At 46.7% G+C, this 13,002-nt stretch overlaps 1 protein-coding gene, 1 long non-coding RNA gene and 1 other non-coding gene across 9 annotated transcripts in view; 1 reads left to right on the top strand and 2 right to left on the bottom strand.

Moving 5' to 3' along the window:
- Positions 1 to 13,002, bottom strand: part of LOC119849376 (zinc finger protein 420-like) — a 3,142,523-nt gene that overhangs the window by 1,229,253 nt on the left and 1,900,268 nt on the right. The window lies entirely within an intron of this gene.
- TRNAE-UUC lies at positions 6,586 to 6,657 on the bottom strand. The gene has a single exon. It is a non-coding gene; the product is annotated as a tRNA-Glu (tRNA).
- On the top strand, positions 12,270 to 13,002 carry LOC122457752. Its single transcript, XR_006277426.1, has 3 exons — positions 12,270 to 12,315; positions 12,443 to 12,556; positions 12,919 to 13,002. It is a non-coding gene; the product is annotated as an uncharacterized LOC122457752 (long non-coding RNA).

Below are 13,002 nucleotides of genomic sequence, written 5' to 3'. Positions count from 1 at the left end.
CCATCACCCCTGAACTGTTGCCTTGTGTCTGAGCCATGCAGAGTTCACAGCCTTCATATTCTTTCACTTCCTGAAGTTTCCAGTGAGGTCATGTTCTTAGCTGTCCGTGCTTGGGAATGGAGCTTGGATGTCTTTGATCCTAAATCAGAGTCAGTCTGACAGGAGATGAAAGTGTCACAGACCTGGAAGGGGATTTCAAATGGATCCCAAGCACCATTCAAATCCCATTTTCCCTCTATTGGCAAAGCCACTTTTGGGCAGGTTGGTTGTTGTTTTCCCCCATTATGAAGATGCTAAAAATTTTGTAACTAACACTAATGAGACAGCCCTGAGTGAAGCAGGTTTCAATGGATCATAGGAGAATCTCTCGTCCTGATTCTGAGTCATCAGATGTAACCTGCTCTGGGATTTCACTGTAAATGAAAATGAAAGTGTCTTCTACCTCTCTGTGATATGGGTTTTGTATCTTTCATGAAGTCTCCTTGGTCAAATAAGTGCATTTTAGTTTTGTTTGACAGAATGTAGCTCAGATTTATTGGGAAATTTCAGACAAATGACCATAATTTTTTACTTTAGGTTTGTTTTTTCCTCTATCCTTGCATGATGACATGGGGAAAATTCAAATGCAGTTCAGTCAACAGGAGAGAATACTCTAAGCTATTGGACATACTATCAAAGAAATAGTCATGTTTTTAAAGCTCCATTCTGAAAAGGTGAACAGCAGCAGCCCCCAAATGGTGCAACTGATGGAAGTAAGTGCACATGATCACAGTGTAGTTCAATTGTTTAAGTCCATATTGTCTCAGATGATAGAATTCCACAGCAAGTGACTTGGAACGAGACAAAATGCCCAGATATTTGGTTCCCAAAGCATTTGTGACCCAGTCCCTACAGGAGGTTACTACTGAAGAGATCTCCTAGCTAATCCCAAAATTTGGGAAATGCTGTCTGTGATGGGGTGTATCAACCCTGCACTGTCACTGCTCGGGTTAACTGCCCTGTGTGGGCTGAAGAAGCCACACCCCGTCACCCTTCCTGGGCATGGTCTGACTGGAGACAGAGTAGAAAAGGGAGCCGCTCAGCTCAGCCTAGGCTGACTGAGGAGAGAGCACACCTATGTCGAAGGCTCTTGCCAGAAAGCTGCAGGATCCCTAGACTGCAGAGGCCAGCCACTCTGAGGCCCCTGCAGACACCCAGTTGACAGCCAAGGATGGCCAAGAGACGCCGGATGCCAGGAGACTACCAACACTGGAAGTCAGGGTAGGAAGTGACTGTGACAGGTTCCATCACAGAGACCCTCTTGGGACTGTCACCTGACGTGCTGAGACTACCTCTGAGCCCAGCTTGGGGCTCCAGAACCCTGCCTTGTTGAGCCAGACACGCCAGCCTGCTGCAAACACAGACCCAGGGTCTGACCCACGCCCCCAAAGCTGCAGACTTAACTGAAAATGGCTTAGCAAGTGCTCCTGTCTCTAGCACCCAGACACCAGCTCCCAATGGGATCCAAACACCAAATAAATCCATTTTACTCAGTATAAAGCATATACAGGGTAAACCCATAAATTGTCCGCCCTCTGATAGAACACTGATAGAGAGATATGCACAGCTGTTTGCTCCCCCAGGTATTAATTACTTACTCTGGATTAATTAATAAGCAAAAGTGATTTTATTAAATATAAAAAGGAGGATTTAAGCAGTTCCAAGTAATAAGAGACAGAACAAAGTAAGTCACCAAATAAAATAAAGCAAAACGTGCAAGTCTAAGCGTAATATATTTAAGAAACTGAATACAGTTAAATCTCTCTCTCGGAGATGTTCCAATAAGCTTCTTCCACAGACTAGACTCTTTCCTAGCTGGGCCCAATCATTTCCAGACCAAAGTTGTAGTTTATGGCCTGGGTCCAGCAAACACTCATACCCCCGTAGTTACTGTCTTTCGTTCCAGTTTCTTTCAGGCACCTGTTTGGGGTGGAGAGGCCATCTCTTGAGCCAGCTGAAGACAAAATGGAGAGGGTCCCAGGGCCTTTTATATTCTCTCTCTTGTGGGCAGAAACCCTTTTGTTCTGTGCAAAGTCACAACAACCAGATGGAGTCTGTAGCCACCTGGGCAAGTCAGATGTCCATGAATGATTCAGCTTTTTGCAGGCCAATGCCATTGTTTACATGTTAGTTTGAATGTTTCCTGAAAAGCTCAGATATGGACTGGCCTCTCCCAAAGACCATTGTGAGTTAAGTGTTCCTTGATTGGGCACTTACTGAGAATAGTCCTTTCTCAAGAAGCTGACCAAATGCTTTACTGAGGCTACTTAGAATCAAACACATTAAGATACAAGTACATAGCCAATATTCATAACTTCAAATACAAAATGATACACACATACAGACAGCATAATCATAACCTGTGACAAAGCTCTATCCTTGCCTCCGTGGGTCCCGTGTTTCCTGGCGGATTTCACTAGCCTCAGAGGCTCACTGTGTCCCTCCACGTAACCCTTCTTTGTCTAGAGACAAGGGTCACAGTCTACTGAGCCATTTTCATCATAAGCCAGTGAGGGAGGTGAGGAGAAGTTATCCTTCCTTGCACAGTCTCTGTTGTCTCCCAGTCTCAGTGATTAATCAGGGGGCATGGGGCGGGGGGAACCCAGGCCCACCCTCTACTCTGGGCTCCAGCCCAGGAACCCTAATAGTATCAGCTATGGTAGCTGACCTTTTAGAAACATGACATGTACAATTCCCTGGGCTACTTCCCCCACAGCAGCCCTCACTTCCTCAAGCTCCACTTCACCCTTACCTCAGGGCCTCCTTCCTTGTGCCTGATTTGGTGTGTACTACTCAGCCTCTCCAACCACGCAACTTCCTCCCACAGCTCCTGACATGCACCCCCACCTGACTGGCTGGGAGGTTTTTAACTAGTTTTAGCCAGCCCCTGATTGGCTTCAGGTGTCCCAATCAACCTAGCCTTCTCCCTGCCTTCTGGAAAGTTCTTAATTGGCCCCAGGTGTCTTAATTGACCTGGAGCAGCTGTCGTTCCACTTATCCTGGTACCAGGAATTTGTTTAGCCTGGAGCTAATATATTTATCTCCCACTACTCTTCCATAGCCATCTGGCCTTGCTCCGTCACCGTGGGTTCTTGACCACCGTCTGGGTCTTGGCAGCTTAGAACTTTTGAGGGCTTTTCCCTACATTTTTTGGTCCTGCTGCAGACACCACCATCTAACGACTATTCCTGGAAATGGGATGGTGGCATTTCCGGGGATCCTGGCAGCTCTAATCAGCTTCTTGGTGGCTGACTTCCTTCTCAAAGCCACTGGCTTCTTCTCATGCCTTGTCCTGGGAGCCAAGATGCTGTTGTCCTTTCCCTCACGAAGGAGTCTTTGCTCATCAGAGTCCTGAACTCCAACTGGATTTGGTTCTTGTTCTTCAGACAGTCCTTTCCCCCAACATATCACCAGCACATCAGTGATACCAATAGGAGGGACTGGTTTTCTTTGGGGCACTGAGAGATTTCAGGGAGTTGGTGGCTCCTTTCTTTCCTTACCCTGGAGTAAACCGCTTTTAATTCCATCCCTGATGATTCATGGAATAACAACAGCAGCGTGAAGAAAGAGGAAAGGGAATATCTCACTGCCGGGGGGAAGGTACCCGCATCCCCTCTGTCTGACCATTGCCATTGCAGGAGAGAAGGTTTCAATGGAATTGAATGCCCTGGCTCGGAGGAGAGACACAGGAAGATTTTGCTGTTCATGGATCCGTGCAAAGGGAATTGTTTCTCTGTGTGAAAATGAGGAGGGAAATGAAACACCCACATGGTGGCACCTAAGGCATAAGAGAACCCTGTAGGATTGGAGTCGGATACGTTCTCAAGCAGCAGGTTTCTTACTTTGCCCATCTGTCAATTTTGATTCATAGATTCATAGATACTAAGGTCAGAAGGGACCATTCTGATCATCTAGTCCGACCTCCTGCACAGCGCAGGCCACAGAATCTCACCCACCCACTCCTATGAAAAACCTCACCTATGTCTGAGCTATTGAAGTCCTTAAATCATGGTTCAAAGACTTCAAGGAGCAGAGAAGCCTCCCTCAAGTCAACCATGCCCCATGCTACAGAGGAAGGCGAAAAACTTCCAGGGCCTCTCCAATCTGCCCTGGAGGAAAATTCCTTCCCGACCCCAAATATGGCAATCAGCTAAACCCTGAGCATATGGGCAAGATTCACCAGCCAGATACTACAGAAAATTCTTTCCTGGGTAACTCAGATCCCATCCATCTAATATCCCATCTCAGGGGATTTGGCCTATTTACCCTGAATATTTAAAGATCAATTACTTACCAAAATCCCATTATCTCATCATACCATCTCATCCATAAACTTATCGAGTTTAATCTTAAAGCCAGATAGATCTTTTGCCCCCACTGCTTCCCTTGGAAGGCTATTCCAAAACTTCACTCCTCTGATGGTTAAAAACCTTCGTCTGATTTCAAGTCTAAACTTCCTGGTGGCCAGTTTATACCCATTTGTTCTTGTGTCCACATTGGTGCTGAGCTGAAATAATTCCTCTCCCTCTCCTGTATTTATCCCTCTGATATATTTATAGAGAGCAATCATATCTCCCCTCAGCTTTCTTTTAGTTAGGCTAAACAAGCCAAGCTCCTTGAGTCTCCTTTCATAAGACAAGTTTTCCATTCCTCGGATCATCCTAGTAGCCCTTCTCTGTACCTGCTCCAGTTTGAATTCATCCTTTTTAAACATGGGAGACCAGAACTGCACACAGTATTCTAGGTGAGGTCTCACCAGTGCCTTGTATAATGGTACTAAAACCTCCTTATCCCTACTGGAAATGCCTCTCCTGATGCATCCCAAAACCGCATTAGCTTTTTTCACAGCCATATCACATTGGCAGCTCATAGTCATCCTATGATCAACCAATACTCCAAGGTCCTTCTCCTCTTCCGTTACTTCTAATTGATGCGTCCCCAACTTATAACTAAAATTCTTGTTATTAATCCCTAAATGCATAACCTTACACTTCTCACTATTAAATTTCATCCTATTACTATTACTCCAGTTTACAAGGTCATCCAGATCCTCCTGTATAATATCCCGATCCTTCTCTGAATTGGCAATACCTCCCAGCTTTGTATCATCTGCAAACTTTATTAGCACACTCCCACTTTTTGTGCCAAGGTCAGTAATAAAAAGATTAAATAAGATTGGTCCCAAAACCGATCCCTGAGGAACTCCATTGGTAACCTCCCTCCAACCTGACAGTTCGCCTTTCAGTAGGACCCGTTGCAGTCTCCCCTTTAACCAATTCCTTATCCACCTTTTGATGTTCATATTGATCCCCATCTTCTCCAATTTAACTAATAATTCCCCATGTGGCACGGTATCAAATGCCTTACTGAAATCTAGGTAAATTAGACCACTGCATTTCCTTTATCTAAAAAATCTGTTACCTTTTCAAAAAAGGAGATCAGGTTGGTTTGGCACGATCTACCTTTTGTAAAACCATGTTGTATTTTGTCCCATTTACGATTGACTTCAATGTCCTTAACTAATTTCTCCTTCAAAATTTTTTCCAGGACCTTGCATACTACAGATGTCAAACTAACTGGCCTGTAGTTACCCGGGGATCACTTTTTTTTCCTTTCTTAAAAATAGGAACTATGTTAGCAATTCTCCAATCATTCGGTACTTCTCCTGAGTTTACAGATTCATTAAAAATTCTTGCTAATGGGCTTGCAATTTCAGGTGCCAATTCCTTTAATATTCTTGGATGAAGATTATCTGGGCCCCCCGATTTAGTCCCATTAAGCTGTTTCAGTTTTGCTTCTACCTCAGATATGGTAATATCTACCTCTATATCCTCCTTCCCGTTTGTCATGCTACCATTATCCCCAAGATCCTCTTTAGCCTTATTAAAGACTGAGGCAAAGTATTGTTTAGATCTTGGGCCATGCCTAGATTATCTTTAACCTCCACTCCATCCTCAGTGTTTAGCGGCCCCACTTCTTCTTTCTTAGTTTTCTTCTTATTTATATGGCTATAGAACCTTTTACTATTGGTTTTAATTCCCTTTGCAAGGTCCAACTCAACTCGACGTTTAGCCTGTCTCACTTTATCCCTACATGTTCTGACCTCAATTAGGTAGCTTTCCTTGCTGATCCCTCCCATCTTCCACTCCCTGTATGCTTTCTGCTTCTTCTTAATCACCTCTCTAAGATGCTTGCTCATCCAGCTTGGTCTACAACTCCTGCCTATGAATTTTGTCCCCTTTCTTGGGATTCTTATGGATGGAAATATTTTGCCATCGGGTTGTGTGTTTACACCAACATTGACATTTACCAACAAATACGTAAATCTTCCAAGCCTGCCTAGTCTGCAGTTGTTGGGTTTAGAGGGACACATTCATTCCCCCCATCCCCATGCCAGGCCTGTGCTCTCCATGCTGCCCACTTCCCACACTGCTGGGATCCTTCCCTCATCCACCCCCAGAACTCTGCCCCCCACCCCCCCTTCTGGGATCCTCTCCCCTCCCCTGCTGGCAGGCTGCCTCCCCTCTGAGCAAAAGCTCAGCCCTATTCCCACACCGGGAATTGAACCCGGGCCGCCTGGGTGAAAACCAGGAATCCTGACCACTAGACCACATGGGACTGGCACTGCTGGGCTTCTCTAAGCCTACCCCTCATGAGAGCCGCAGCTCCACCCAGCGGGGCCTGCGCACGGGGCTGCATGAGCCCTTCAGGTGCTGAGGTTTTCCCTCTATCCCTTCCCAGCGCCTGTGATCAGGAAACACAGATCGGGGCTGTCAGGGGCTGCACAGACCGTGACTGAGATTAGGACCCCCTATTGTGCAAGGTGCTGTACAAACCCTGGCCAACACTGGAACATCCGTGGGATTCCCCTCAATTTCCCTGAGCTTCTGCTACCCAACCTCTTCTGACTCCCTCTGGATCAACCCCCCGCAATAAACCCACCTTTCCAAACAGTCCTCCTTCCCCTGTCCCCTATCTTGGCTTGCACACCCTGGGCCCATCTGCTCCCACCCCCCCAAGTGAAGAAGAGATGGAGGCAACTTCGGCCACTGGAGACAGCCCCAGCGAGCGCTGCAGCCCGCCCCGGGGTGCTCTTGGCAAGACACAGGAAGGGAGCCGCTGGGAGCGGTGGGTGCTGGGCAGAAAGAGGCAGGAGCCGGGAGAACAAAGCCCAGAGGCCGGGGGCGGGGCAGCTCCTGGGGGCGGGGCCTGGGCCCGGACCAGATGCTGCCGCTGCCACCGTGTGACCCGGGAGCCCGGTGCGGGAGTCTCTTGTAGGGTGGGAGTGTCAGGCAGGGAGGCGAAGGTTGGGCGGGGGGTTGAACTGTCTCTGTGCAGCCCAGGAAATTCCCGCGGGAGAAGTGGGGGGGCGGGGGAAGGAGGGAGGGGAGTTAATTGGCTCCTGTCCCTGGTTGTGCCATTTGCCTCTCAGCCCCGACAGAAATTCTCCCTAGTTCTTTCCCTTTTGGCTCTCATTATCACACGTCGCTATACAATCAAGGGAGATTCCCCCCCTTTCGCCTCAACTGATCCGCTCTCTTGCCTCTTCTGATTCCCCCCTGTTCTCTCCATAATTCTCAAATGTCCATTTAAAATCTCCGATGTGGGAGGGTTTCTCACCCAATTACCTGCGGTGATCTGTCCTTGTGTAGGTGGGAAATTGTTGCCCGGAGACATTCCCCCAAACGTGGCTGCCCCTGGAGTGGGGATGGGAGGAGATGCCCGTTCTCTGCTAGGGAAGGCAGACGCACGTGTCCCCCATGGGGACTGCCCGGACCCTGGTTTCCCAATCCCAGTTGATGTACCCTAACTACCAACACAGTTGCCCCCAGCCCTCAGTTGCCCGTCACCTGCTCATCCCCCGCTGCAACCCCTTTCCCTCATCCAGGGAGCCTTCCCTCTCTCTCTCCCTTGCCCTCTTAAAGCAGCTCCTCAAAGGCTTCCGACTGCCCATGTGAGTGGGGCAGCAGGTCCTGAGTGTTGGACTCTTGTTCTTTCAGGGGCCGGTGACCTTCGAGGAGGTGGCTGTGTATCTCACCAGGGAAGAGGGGGCCCTGCTGGACCCCGCCCAGAGAGCCCTCTACGGAGACGTCATGCAGGAGAACTATGAGAATGTGACCTCGCTGGGTAAGGGTTCCCGTCCCCTCAATTCTTGGAAGGGGAAATGAAGAGATGAGGTTCATGCCACCCCTGCAATGCCACCTCTACTCTGTCCTCTTTCAGCATCACCCCCATATGCCAGCGCCACACACGCACGACCAGAGACCCTCCCCTGCTGCAGAACGCTGTGGGAACAGAGCACAGAAACAGTATTGCATAGTGTCAAATATCTCCTGTTTGCTCAAGTAAAATTTTGGATTAAGTCCAGCATAAGCAACAGAAGCTTCCTAGCCCTGGCCTTTTCTCAAACCCTGAGCCTACTGCACCCAGACCAGAATGTGCTTGGGGTGTAACAAGCTGGCTGCTGGAGTCAGAGCTGCTGGTCCAGGGTTACTGATCACACAGACACTCGGGGTGTCCTTGAATGCTGGCTGGGGGTATCCAGACGAGGGAGCTCCAGCAGCAAAACATTGAATCTCACCCAGGATTACAGATGACACAACTCCTCCCTGCTCTGGATTGCACCCCAGCATGGGAAAATGGCCTAGGTTGGTAGTGAAACTTCCTGAAACGTGGAGAGTCTTGCTCCCGCATCCCCATGTGTAATAGCCACAATCTCTCTTCTCTGCAGGCACCTTGGATCTTGGAATCCATCATTCCTGAAGTCCCATGACTTGATTCTTATGTTTCACATTCTGCTTCTCCAGACTAATTAGAGTCTGTTGCTCCTGAATTATAGCTTCTAATTTCCCAGTGTTCTCCACAGCCAGGGGTTTTCCTACTCCCTCCCATTGCACTGGACTCATTAGAGTCCCTAGTACATAAGAACGGCCATACTGGGTCAGACCAAAGGTCCATCTAGCCCAGTATCCCGTCTTCCAACAGTAACCAATGCCAATTGCCCCAGAGAGAATGAACAGAACAGGTAATCATCAAGTGATTCGTTTCCTGTCGCCCATTCCAAGCTTCTGGCAAACAGAGATAAGGGACACCATCCTTGCCCATCCTGGCTAATAGCCTTTGATAGACCTATCCTCCATGAATTTATCATGTTCTTTTTTTGAACCTAGGGAGGTGGTAGAATCTCCTTCCTAAGAGGTTTTTAAGGTCAGGCTTGACAAAGCCCTGGCTAGGATGATTTAACTGGGACTTGGTCCTGCTTTGAGCAGGGGGTTGGACTAGATGACCTTCTGGGGTCCCTTCCAACCCTGATATTCTATGATTCTATGATTCTAACCCTGTTATAGTCTTGGTCTTCACAACATGCTTTGGCATAGAGTTCCACAGGTTGACTGTGTGTTGTGTGAAAAAATGCTTCCTTTTGTTTGTGTTAAACCTGCTGCCTATTGATTTCATTGGGTGCGTCCTAGTTCTTGAGTTCTGAGAAGGAGCAAATAACACTTCCTTCTTCACTTTCTCCACAGCAGACATGCTTTTATAGACCTCTCTCATATGCCCCCTTGTCTCTTTTCCAAGCTGAAAAGTTCCAGTCTTACATATCTCTCCTCATACAGAAGCTGTTTCATACTTTCTTTTGCCCTTTTCTGAACCTTTTCCAATTGCAATAGATCTTTTTTGAGATGGGGCGACCACATCTGCACACAGTATTCAAGATGTGGGTGTACCATGGATTTATATAGAGGCAAGTTATGTTCTGCCTTATTATCTATCCCTTTCTTAATGATTCCCAACACCCTGTTTGCTTTTTGACTGCCGCTGCACCTTGAGTGGATGATTTCAGAGAACTATTCACAATAACCCCAAGATCCCTTTCTTGAGTGGAAACAGCTAATGTAGACCCCATCATTTTATATGTATAGTTAGGATTATGTTTTCCAATGGGCTGCAATATGGTACTATCCTGACATCTAGCACTGCTGAGATCCTGCATTCAGTGATATCCCTGCCCTTCCTGATCCCTTTGTCCACTGAACCCCACCAGCCCATGCTTACTGTTCCCAGCTTCCCCAGGACTCTCTCATTGTCTCTGGACCTCTCTGTCGGCAAGAAGCAGAGCCAGGGAGACTTGTCCTCTGTCTGGAGTCTTCAACTTCTGGGACATGGATTTACTTTCTCTGTGTTTTAGGAGATGCTTTGAAATTGAGTGTCTGTGACATTAACCACAGTACAATCCTGACTGGTTGAACAGCTGTTTCCCCTCAGTTCCCCAAGCTGGGGTGCCTTTTACACTGCTTTATTGCGAGAACAGCCACTCCTGGGCAGGTTTCAGAGTAGCAGCCGTGTTAGTCTGTATTCGCAAAAAGAAAAGGAGTACTTGTGGCACCTTAGAGACTAACAAATTTATTAGAGCATAAGCTTTCGTGAGCTACAGCTCACTTCATCGGATGCATTTGGTGGAACAAAACTCCTGGGCAGTTAACACACAGTTTCCAGCATGTAACTCGCTCCCAGCTACACAGTATTCAGTGTTGTTAGTCAGCGACTCATGAATTACACTACACCACAGGAGAACCCCAGAAAATTCTCTGGTCTCAGACTTTCCCCCAGAAACGTGCATCTTTCACTGTCCAGCACACTACTGAACAACGCAAGGTCATATGAAGTCTGTCATTTCATCAGAGGAAAATGACACGTGCCAGCCTTGTTATCCCAAATGAATTTTCCAACACACTTTAATCCAAACATGCTAGTTAGATGAAACAATAAAACAAGATTGTTAAATACCAAAAAAAAAAAAAAAAAAAAAAGATTCCAAGTGACTACGGGTAATGAGGCAAAAAGTCAGAATTGTTTACAAAAGAAATGCAAGCTAAAACACAAACTAACGTCTAACTTAACAAGCTAAAACGGATTCAAAGCAAGGTCTGTGGGTGTTCCCCAGAATAGTAACTTTTTCACTAATATCATACAGTAAAATCTCATAATTTTACATAGTGTTGCTATACATATTTTTAACAGGAGGATAATATGCTGTAGATTATGCATTTTCAAATGATACCTCAAACAAGCCATGCTATGTAAATAATTGATCATAGTTTTCTAGAAGGTACAGACTGTGCCTGTCTGTTTGTGTTCCCAGCAAATATGGGGGTATTTCAATCCCTCCTAAGCAGAGTGTTCGGCATCTTCAAGGACCCAGGGAGCTGGTCCTGGGAATTCACTGGTTTACTAAGGGTGACACTGTATGGAATTGTGAGACACTTTAATAATAATAAAATAATAATAATAATAATAATAATGTAATATCAATATGATGAAATTGCAATGAATCGTGCTAGATAAGCCATGTAAGGCGTCAGTGAAAATGCTATGATTTTCCAAGTATGATCATTTTGTTTCTTTGTTTTTTACCACCTTTGTATTGTGAGTTATAGACATGGAGGGTATATCTGCATTTCCAGACTTGTGCAGTGTTTCTGGGTGACACCCCCAGACAGACTGGCATCAGCACTGCCTAGCCTGTTCACTGGCCTGTCAAGGGTCATCAGCTGTACAATGAGCCCATGGAAAGGACCAAGGGGATACACCTATTGAGTCAGCAAGACGTGCAGGGGTATGGCTGTGTACTGAGAACTCCAAGGCTTTTCCATGCCATGTGCTGTGAAGCTTGTGTTTGGGACACAGGAAGTACAAGCCACAAGGCAAAGGGAATAGAAAGGGCAGCTGCATCATCTCCATTTTCTTTTCAATACCTCTTCCTGCCTCTGGAGTAACTTCTCTGCTAACTGAAGCCTTGAACAAAGGACTGAATGACCCATCCAAGCTGTGGATGTGTTCCAGACGGACTTTCAAGCCAGGAACTCACCAATACTGCTAAGAACCTGATATATAGATTTCTAAATGTATCTGACCTTTCCTTCTTTCCTTTAGTTTAGAGGCTAAAGGATTGACTGACAGCATGGTATTTTGGGTAAGATCCCAACCTGTGCTGATCTGGTAATGTGGCTGACCTTTGGGGTCAGAACATTTTGTTTCTGTGACCAGAATTTTTAAATAACCTCTCACTGTACTGGACCTAGGTGCTGATTGGGCATCAGAGAACTGGAATGCAATAAAGGGGGCTGTGTGATTTCTTTTTTCAGCTTCTTGATAACCAGTGGGGGGGATCAGAAGCACAGTTTGTGAGTGGGCAGTGAGTTTAACGTCAGTGTTAACCATCAGTTTTGGGGGCATCTGCTCTCCCTTTTTTTGCCTGCCCTGACCTTAGCATTTTCAGTCAAGACTCCCCAAGGCACACCAGGTCACACTAAGCACTGAAGTTAAATTAATAGAGTGTTTGGTTTTTTTATGACAAAGTCTTATGCAATCACCTGAATTTCTTTGCTTTCTTTCATCTGAGCAGGGTTTCCAGTTTCCAAAGCTGATGTGATTTCCCAGCTGGAACAAGGGGAAGAGTCATGGGTCTCAGAGCTCCAGGGTTCAGAGGAAAGACAGATCCTGAGAGCTCCCTGCAAAGGTGAGGAAACATGAAACCAACTCGGAATCGTAAATGCCTGAAGGAAACATCTGGGATGCCCTACAAAGACCTTGGGAGGTCAATCAGTTCATTATTGTCCCTAGCAGGGGTCATATCCTCGGGGTAACTATAGCTCATGGCTTCCTGTAGATCCTAGCAGACACCAGGCAGAAGCTTCCTCCATTTCCCCCTGTGAATTTGGATGGGATGTGAAGGCTGAATTGATCCCCCTCCTCTCTCCTATTTGGGGGAAGAGTTTGGGGGACTTCAGTTCCTGATTTTTATTTGACCTCTCTCCAGCACTTGTTTTGGTTTGGTCTTCCCCTTTCCATCTTTCTTTGAGGTTTCTGTCTTTATCACAGCAGGTGATGCAATGGCATGTGAGAAAGAGGAGCAGAATTCTCAGCAGGAAGATGCTGGGCAAGTGGATAAACACAGAGCACTAT

The sequence above is a fragment of the Dermochelys coriacea genome, chromosome 28 (genome assembly GCF_009764565.3).
Source record: "Dermochelys coriacea isolate rDerCor1 chromosome 28, rDerCor1.pri.v4, whole genome shotgun sequence".
Taxonomy (NCBI): domain Eukaryota; kingdom Metazoa; phylum Chordata; order Testudines; family Dermochelyidae; genus Dermochelys; species Dermochelys coriacea.
This window is presented reverse-complemented; position numbering and strand designations above follow the sequence as displayed.